Genomic DNA, 10,224 nt, shown 5'->3' on the forward strand with positions numbered 1-10,224 from the left:
TCTTTAATTAGTAGTCCTCTGTGCAGTTTTGTACCTATTAAATACATGTAATATATGTATTTATATATTTTGATGCTATAATATCATATCAAAGTTTAATTCTGATATCACTTTTATTGTTTGAGAATTACAGTAGTGCCAACCAGAGTCCAGGGATTTGAGTTCTGATTCCATTATATGTGACTTTAGGCAACTTAAACTCTTTGTGTTTCAGCTCAAGCACCTGAAAAATAGGAATAGCAGTGACTCAGTACAGTTTGTTAGGGCTGGCACATGTAAAGCCTTTAGAATGGTGCCTATCACTCACTCAGTACTAGGTAAGTCTTTTCTCGCATTGTGTGAAAACTGTTGGTGGGATCCCATTGACTCTAGGACACTTTAATAGTGAAGATTCTTTGAGACTTGTGCACATTATGATGCAACATACACAATTTAGAGTCTGGATGAGGGAAGATGCTGATTAAGTATTCATTGCCATTTAAGTTACCAAGTGGCTTATAGGGATAACTGATGGAAATATATGTTAAGAAGTACTTCTCTGGGATATAGATAGGAAAAAGCTTGCTTGCTAGCTTCTATTTTGCTCATTGTATATATAGTAGTTCCTTTACTATTGATTTTATTAGCAACAGCACTTAAGATTTCACTGAGATATACCAAGTCTGTCCAGAAGGTATCCAGCCATGTAATATGAAAAATAGAAATGTTTATTGAAGCAGATACACAAGACAAGAAATATTGTACATAGGAAAATGATGCCTCAGTCCTCTTCAAAGTAGGTACCTTGGGACCTCACACAGTTCACCCAATCACCATCTGCTGCCCCATCATATTTTCCTGAATGTCATCAATGATCTGAAATCTTTTTTCTTTCAAAGTTGATTTTGGTGTTAGGAAAAACCAGAAGTTGCAGGGCACCAAATCTGGGCTGTAGGGGAAATGAGTCACTTGGGCGATTTTATGTTTCGCCAAAAAACTCTCCATGAGAAGTGATGCATGAGCGGGCACATTTTTGTGATGAAGCTGCCTATAGCTGCGGCCTTCTGAATCATCTACATAGTTTCTGTGGAAGAATTTTCAAGTGTAACACGGAATTTGATTCAGATTCGTTGCTCTGCTTGCTCAGCCATTTTGAATACACCAGCCACATAGTAGACATGCTCACTCAATGACCTTTACCTCTACTCACTAGTACAGTGAGGTCACCATTGTTCATGCATGCACATTCCAGCCCACTCTCCTTGGCTGCCAGGTTACATCAATGTTACGCAAACCATGCTCATTATGTTAACAATGGCTGGATTTTTTCTGGACAGACCTTGTATTTCAATGGTTACATCACAGTTATTTCAAATGTTTAGTAGCTTGCTTCTCCCACTGCAACCTTAAAGGGCCTGGCCATATCATATTCCTATCAACAGAGCTCCTCTGTAGTGTAATTCACATAGAATAGGGGTGCTGAGAATGCCATTATCAAACATTTGAGGAAGTAGCCAGTTGTCTTGCCTCGACAATCAGTTTTTGCTTACCTTACCTGTTTGTTATGTGTCTTCATGTATATTTACTTTCAAGATGCAATGGAGTTGATTGTGAAAGGTACTGAATAGAGGACTTCTTTTCCTCAGCAAGGATTAAAGCAAGATTTGGGAGTGGGGATAGCATAATGACTATAATTTAAGCTACTGCATTAGTCCTTACGAAGTGTCTGTACATTTAACACTCCATATGGTAATTATGACTTCCCTAGAATGAGTCAGGGTTGTTTATGCTTTCATAAATCAAGCAGCTGCAGCAGAGCAGACAGACTCTGTATTAGCATTTCCTCCTAAGACCATGAATGTGCTTAAAAGATTTTTGCAAATTTCTCTTGAATTCAAGTTGTTTGTTAAAAGTGATAGTTTTATGAGACTGCCACATGGAAAATGTCCTTCACTCTCAGATTTTCCATTTGTGATATAAATCCACATTTAGTACCAATTTTAGAGGGGCATTAAAGTTGATATAATAACCCCCAGCTGAGTTTGATAAAAGGAGAGCTTAATTTACAGGTAAAGTACGGTTATATGAAATGACAGCTAAGGAAGTTATGAGTAAGACTTGGAAAAAAATACACACTAACCGGTTGATAATTTATTTCCTGCATTCAATCTTCTGACTTTACAGGGAAAATCATGCTATAACAAATGCTCGCTGTCCAAGTACTTTCTTTAGCATAATAAATAGACTGTTTTGAAATTACATTGAAATATGTAGAACTACATCTGTGCTTTAAATATCTTTCATTCAAAATATTAGACATATTTAGGGGACTATTTGTAATAATTAATGCAGAGACTATATAATTACACACACACACGTGTAATCATTGATGAGATTTCACCATGCCATCTTTCATGAATTATTTTATATATTGGAACTCAGTTTTATCAGCCATAAAATTAGAATGTCCAACTCCATCATGGTTTTTAGAGAAGAAAACTTGGAAAGAGAGGCTGCTGTATATGTAAGAAAACAAAGATCCCCTTTCTGAGAAAAAGGAAGTATGGTTAAAAATTTTAGCAGTTAGAGTACGTTTTAGTAAGCAGGCAATTAAATGATTTAGAAAATGTTAACCAAGTCTTCCTTTCTTTTCTCCTCCTCCTCCCCACCCCCTCTTTTTTCTTTTCTTTTCTTTTTTTGGCTAGAAAAGATCTAAACCTTCAAAAAAAGATTTTCCCTTATTTTATATGTGAAAAACTGAAAAGCATAAGGATTAAGTGATTTCTTGTGGTTATATATTGACAAACAGTAAAGCTGCCATTTGAAAACAGTTCTCCTGACTGCAAGGTAACTGCCCTTCCCATCACTTCATTTCAAGACCTTACAGCATGCTAGAGATGACAGAAATGAGTTCTCTAAAACAATTAGTGAAATAGTGGTCAGAAAAAATAAAACAATTGAGGCAATGGGTATAAAATGCCAAACAATGACATACTTTGTTACTTTTCTTCTTATAAAATATAAATATCTAATTACTCTCTTGTAAACATGAAACTAATATACTGTCTGATGTCAACTATAATTTAACAATAAATTTAACATATTTTATTTCTCATATATAGTATTAGTTTTCATGTGACTTATTCTGCTTGCTTTTGTATTTTCAAAATATATTAAAATTACCAAAATGGCCCTACCAAGTACTATAGCAAGTATGATTTATTTTGATTGAATCAAGGATAGCATTTTGTTATACTTAGGTATCTATCCTAATCTGTATCGTCACACACTGTAAAATTCAAAATATATATCCTGCTCATTCTTGAGTGCTGATTAAAACAAAAAATAGAATGATTATTTCAACACTTCAACATTGATACTCAAAACTGTCCGTAAAGTCAGAAAGTAAATAAAAGAAATGCCTTTAGAATGAAGAGTTTATGAGGAAGTATTTTTTTATTGTTGTTCAATTACAGTTGTCCTCATTGTTTCCCCACCACTCTCCCCTTCCTACCCACCTTCCACTCCTGCATTCAACCCTCCCCCCTACCTTGTCTTTGTCCGTGGGTCCTTCATACATGTTCCTTGACAACCCTTCTCCTTCTTTCCATGGTTATCCCCCTCCCTCTTCCCCTCTGGTTATTGTCAGTTACTTCTTTATTTCCATGCCTCTAGTTCTGTTTGCTCCCTTGTTTGTTTTGTTGATTAGGTTCCACTTATAGGTGAGATCATAGGGTATTTTTCTTTCATGACCTGGCTTATTTCACTTAGCATAATACTCTCCAGTTCCCTCCATGCCGTCGCAAAGGGTAGGACCTCCTTTTTTCTCTCTGCTGCGTAGTATTCTATTGTGTAAATGTACCACAGTTTTTTGATCCGTTCACTTACTGGTGGGCACTTAGGCTGTTTCCAGCACCTGGCTATTGTAAATTGTGCTGCTATGAACATTGGGATGCATAGGTTCTTTTGCATTGGTGTTTTAGGATACTTAGGGCATAACCCCAGCAGTGGAATTGCTGGGTCAAAAGGCAGTTCCATTTTTAGTTTTTTGAGGAAATTCCATACCATTTTCCACAGTGGCTACACCAGTCTGCATTCCTACCAACAGTGCATTAGGGTTCCCTTTTCTTCACATCTTCACCAGCACTTGTAGTTTTTGATTTGTTTATGATGGCCATTCTGACCCATGTGAAGTGGCATCTCATTGTGGTTTTAATCTGGATGTCACTGATAGCTAGTGATGCTGAGCATCCTTTCATATGTCTCTGGGCCCTCTGTACGTCCTCCTTGGAGAAGTGAGGAAGTTTTTTAGGGCAAGAGAGAAACTAATAGAATGCTTACTAGCTATTAAAAGGACCATACTATCAATGGAGTTGAAGAAAAAGATTTTAATACTTTAAAATTGTAGTAATATACATTATATTATACATGTATTTGTATTTCATAATCATAATAATATACATTGCAATAGTGTTGCAATGGCCTGCAAAGTCAGCAGCTTGTTTCCTGAAAATAGCAGGCATTTACTGAGCACTTACTATGGGCCAAGCACAGTAAAACTTTTTTGTATATCATTTTTTACAATCATGATGGCATGATGACTTCTAGTTGTCACGACCTCAATATTTCAAATTAGAATACTGAAGTGGGGTGGGGGAGATTAAACTGTTTAAGTTGGTTCTCAGGTATCGAGTAGCAGAACTAGGATTTAAATGCAAGTGCACTGGGCTCAAAAGTTATGTTTTGCTATTACACAGCATTGCAGTACCACCCACTGAAATTTGGGTCTGATCTCACTGGACAAATCTATACGCAGTTATTTGGCCTTCTTTGAGAGCATTGCATTAGTGAACTTTGCTAGCTAGAGTCCATCCCTGTATCTTTTTGCTGGATTGTTAGGTAGCTAATCCTGTTAGAAAATCCTGTTAACAATATTTATTAATAACCAAAAGTGTCCATTACACTGACAGAACCCAAGCAGATCATTGCTCATTTCTTGATTTGCTTTTGGTCTAAGTTTTTAGGTTGGAGTTTATGAATCTTCATGGGTTTTACATATTCTTTGAATCACCTTAAAAATATCTGCATATATGTGCAGATATATGTATCACGTGAATTTTTATAGATATATTTATAGATATATTCATTTATCTATGTGGATATGTATTAATATTAGTTTATTCCTTTCTTGATATAGTCAAACAAATCTCAAAGTGGTCTGAGTTCTCCAATAGGCTCAGAGTCAATAGCTCCACCTCCAAACACCCACTATGGATATAAATCAATTACATCATTATGTTCTTTAGACATAGTCAACCAGCAATGAACTTAGTAAAATATATTATTATTTAGTTGCCTTTTTCTTCTTTATGTGAAATCTTAGAATAAACTAGTATAATAGTTGACACTTGAAATCTTTATGTGAACATAAAACTTGCTCATGTCAATCTGTGAATCTTAGAATTGACATTATGTAACTAAAAGAAAAAAACCCTTTTCTACTTCGTCTATAGCTAGACCAGGGTGGTGTGCTGTGTGAACACTGAGTCAGGTGCTCACGGGTATTTATATCATTGTTAGCCTCAGGTAAATCTCAGAATGAGCAACAGAAATTTCACAATTTGGTTTCCCAGTAGGTGCTGAAGAAAACAGAGCTTTTTTTCTTCTCTTATGCAGTGAAGGAAAAGAAGAAAGTAGATTAGATTAAATTAAAAAAAAAAGGACTAATATCATTGCAGACAGGCCAAAGGACTTCTAAGAACAGAATAAATTACAATTTGTTTATTTTCTCAACTATAATGTAACAATGTTGGTAACTAATATTTCTTGTTTTTTTACCTTGTACCCATTCATTGTGTTAATGAAACATCTGTTATCACATTCATTCTGTTATAATTATTTGAGGTAGTGCCATCATTTTACCAGGATGTGAGTAAGATCATATAAGCAGTTAAGTAGCACAACCTAAGTCTAGACTTGTATTCTTATCTATTTTTTCACTTTTATTCTTCTGTAATCCCCTTCTAGCTCATCTGCTCTCAGTGTCAATAGTAGTAGTAGTGTGTTGGCATTCTCAGTTTTTGGGTTTGCTAGCTTATTGTGGTTAAAACTAAGGCAAATGTTGAGTTCTCTATTTGCATGGATTCTAGTGCAGAGATCAAGAATCCCTTTGAGAAGTAATAAAAGAAAAAAGATCCTAGCAGGCAGAAGTTTGCAGTCAGAAACCTGAAACCATAGATGACTGAGATAGTGTAAACTCTGGAGTTCCCAGAAACCTTGTCGGGTGCTTGAGATTTTCCATGAGACATGGACTGAAGGAAATGTATCTTCATATTAGGAGGTAGTATTATCTCAACTGACATCTAAATTGTAGTTGGACTTGCACAACTTGGTCTTTGGAAACTTATTCTTATCTTTAGTAATCATCTAGTTAATAATCTTTTTTGTACTAATTATCTGGTAATTTTATGTCAACATTGCCTGTGTTATAGTTTAATAAATAGTATCATCACTCTTCTCTATTTCTGGTGTATTATTGTCCTCTAGTTTTGAGAAAGGTGACCAGATGTCCCAGTTTGCTCAAGACAGTCTTTGTTTATGCCTTTTGTCCAAAAAATATTAATAGAGTTCTAGCTTGTACAATAAATTCCACGATCATCCTATCTATTAGCAGCACGAGTATTTCTTATTATCTCTGAAGGATTCTTAAAAGCAGTTTATCAGTCTCACCTTCAACTTTTCTGAGTTCACAATGATGCAATCCAATTAGATAAAAGATATGAACTCATCGCTCTAACGTAATTTCTCAAAAGTATGACTGTCACATATCTATGATTGATTTTAGGGTAGATGTGAGAGAACTTATCCCCTATTTTTATCTGCTAAACACAACAGTATAGATTACTGAATGAAGTGTGTGCATTAGATACAATGGTATTTGGGTTTAAGTCTCAGCTGTGGTAATAATTGTGTGAAGTTCAGAACATATTTTTAATAACTATTTCTAACTCTCTATTTACCCTTGAAATGAAAACACTCTAATAAATGAACATAATAAAATTCTTGTGACAGCTAAATTTGGCACTTTATAAAATGATTAACATTATTTATGACACAGAGTAGGAATAAGGTTTAATAAATGGTCACTTTATTATCTTCTGTCAAGAAATACCCTTCAGTATTAATCAGGTAATAGATGTGTTGCATTTGGCTCAAGCAGAAAATGAACTTCCGTATTTAAATGAACCCGACAATTTTATTTACTATTTTTTATGATATAAAGATAAGTTTTGATGTAAAAAATAAGCTCTACAGTTGAATTAATAAAAAGTGACACAGAAAATTTCAGAAACAGAAGTAAACACTTTGTATCTATTCACAAATAAATATTTAACTTAACACACATAGTTTGATATTTGTTTAAAAACAGTTTTTTTTCTTTTTAAAACTGATCTGCCTTGAGGGATATTTGCTGGATTTTGGAAAAATATTCTCAATTTGTAAATATTTGCCTTTCATTTGATTTCCAGTTTTTCAAATGCATTGAAATACCTTTATTTCTGTTAGTTTTCTCTCTTTTTTAACCACCTTATTGAAGTCTAATTTATGTACTTAAATTTTCCCACTTTTAGTATAGAATTTAATAATTTTTAGTAAATATGTTAACTTGTGAAGTTATCACTATATCCAGTTTTAGAACATTTTCATCCCCCCAGTAAGATTTTTCATATTCTTTTACAGTTAATCACCTCTCCTGGGCAAAAATGGTTGCTTTTAAATAAGCAATCCTACTAGAAAGTTTTCCCCATTTTAAGGCCACTCTGAATCAAGAATGGCATTAGAAATAGAGAATGTGATTCTTTCACCAAAAAATGTAGTGGGGCGAGAGCAGATTCCCATCTACCTTGGATGGCCCAGGAGACGGGGAACGTGCCCTGAGCAGGAGAGGTGGCAGTGGCCTCACTCAGCTGGAACCCCATGGAAAGCCGTACCCACACAGGGTGGTGTTGATCTAAAAACTTTCGGTGGACGTCTCTGCCCCAGTGATTATGGAAGCCTCGCCGTGGTCTCATAATGCTTTGCATGCAACGTATTATGATTTGTAAGATATTCCAAATAGGTTAAGCCTATAAAAACACTACTCAACCTGCACAATATGCTTTGATTCGACTTTATGCACCCATATTTGCTCTTTTCCTGAACTGTTTTCCTCAGGATAAAATGGATAAAGAAACCCTCTAAATTTGGAAGCGAAAACAACTTGACCTTTGACTTAACTTTTACCTTTCCACAGGGCAGTATTTCTATCTGTTAAAGGAGCTAATAATATTTACCCTACCTTTTTTTCTTTTAAAAATTTCTCGGTGATATTCGAACGTGAAAAGATATTGCCATCTAGAACATTTCTAATCACCTGTCGCTTGTACAACAGCTACTAGCTTCTTCGCAGTCCCCTTGCCTCTACGCTTTTTAAGTCAAAACCACTGTTCTTCACAATCAAGGTGATTTTTAAAAACACAGGTCATACTTAAAACTCTCCACAGCCTTTCCACTGAGAATAAAATTTTAAATTCTTTCTAAAGTCTCAGGGCCATGTGTAACCTTGTGTGTGTCTCCATTTTCAAGCTTACCATTTCAGTCTTTGCTCTGGAAACACTGTTTTTTTTCTTTTCTTTTCCTCTCCAAAAGATCTTGGATCTCTTTTTATTCTCATGTTAATTATTATTCATTGTCTATATCTTTCACTGAAATATAAGGTTCCTGAGAGAGGGAAGCATGTTTGTCTTTTTTCCTACTGAACTCTGAGTACTGGTGACAGGGGCTGGCTCACAGTAGATACTAAAAAAGGAAGTATCAGGTGAACCTGCTTTCAGTGCAAACTTCGGCTACTCTCAGAATAGAAAGGCAAGACAAAAAGTAAGCTCAAGTATTTTTCAGATTTATATGTTAATCTCCATGTAATGTATTCATTAATTAAAAGCCCCAACTATCTTTAATGGGGGTAATCCCAGCATCATACTAGGGCTAACATTTGTTGTCATTTGATTTGCATCAGACAATGTGGTATTTACATTTGGTGTGCTTCTCTTATCTCGTTCATATGTAAAATGAAACCCCTAAATATGAGTGGAATAATACACAAAAGGAAAGTTCCAGAAGAGAACCTTTTTGTTGTCCCACTTAGCACTCAGCTCTGACCGCCTGCACTCCTCTTGCCTCTGCAACAACACACTCGGGGACCAGCCAACACCATGGATTTTGCAGGCCTGAAAAGGCCTGCCAGTCAGCCTCTAGGTGCTCAGTGACTACCTGGCAGACAAGGCCTACATCGAGGGTTATGTGCCATCTGAAGCACGTGTGGCAGTACTTGAAGCAGACTCCAGTCCACCACCTGCCAATTGGTATCATGCCCTAAATCGGTAAAATGGCATCAAGTATTATGAAAAGGAACAGGCCAGCCTGCCAGGCGTGAAGAAAGCTTGGGCAAGTATGGCCCTGCTAATGTGGAAGACACCACAGCACGTAGAGCTACAGAGAGTAAAGATGATAATGACATTGATCTCTCCGGATGTGATGAGGAAGGAGCAGGGAAGAAAAGAAGTGAAAAGATTAGGAGAAGAATGCCTTGCACAGTAAGGGGCTAAAAATCCTGCTCTTGTTGCCCACTCTCCCATCTTATTAGATATGAAACCTTGGGGTGACTAGACAGATTGGTAAAATTAGAAGAGTGTGTCAGGAGCATTCAAGAAGCTGGCTTGGTCTGGGGCTCTCTAAACTAGTTCTACTCAGTATGAAATTCAAAAGAAAAACTTCAAATACAATGTGTAGTAGAAGAAGATAAAGTTGGAACAGATACGCTGGAGGAGAAGATCACTGCTTTTGAAGTCTACATGTAGTCCATGGATGTGGCTGCTTCCATTCAACAAAACCTAAAAATCCATCATGGATCATTGCCCTTAAATAAAGCTTGAAAAAAGAAAGTCACAGAAGAGATCTGGCCCATAAATATAGAGGGGGAGTACTGCATCTCAAGGCCTGTATGAGAAAACTCTACATCTTTGGATGAAGCCAAAGAAAAGTTAGCATGGATGGAACTCTAGGGAATTTTTTACGTGGGTGTGTCTGGAATTTATTCAACTATATGCAGTAATTATTTCCCATTAACATTTATTTTTATATTAAGTTTTCATAGTTTTAAACTTCTTAAAAACTTGGACTTGTAATTATATTATGAACTTGGACAGA

The 10,224-nt window shown here is 35.9% G+C and overlaps 1 pseudogene; it reads left to right on the forward strand.

The window, feature by feature from the left end:
* LOC123818722 overlaps nt 1-9,950 on the forward strand; it is a 67,093-nt pseudogene extending 57,143 nt beyond the window's left edge.
* The last annotated feature ends 274 nt before the right edge of the window (nt 9,951-10,224 follow it).

Source organism: Phyllostomus hastatus, unplaced genomic scaffold, assembly GCF_019186645.2.
Source record: "Phyllostomus hastatus isolate PE091 unplaced genomic scaffold, TTU_PhHast_1.1 phas_contig_29, whole genome shotgun sequence".
In the NCBI taxonomy this organism is placed as follows: domain Eukaryota; kingdom Metazoa; phylum Chordata; class Mammalia; order Chiroptera; family Phyllostomidae; genus Phyllostomus; species Phyllostomus hastatus.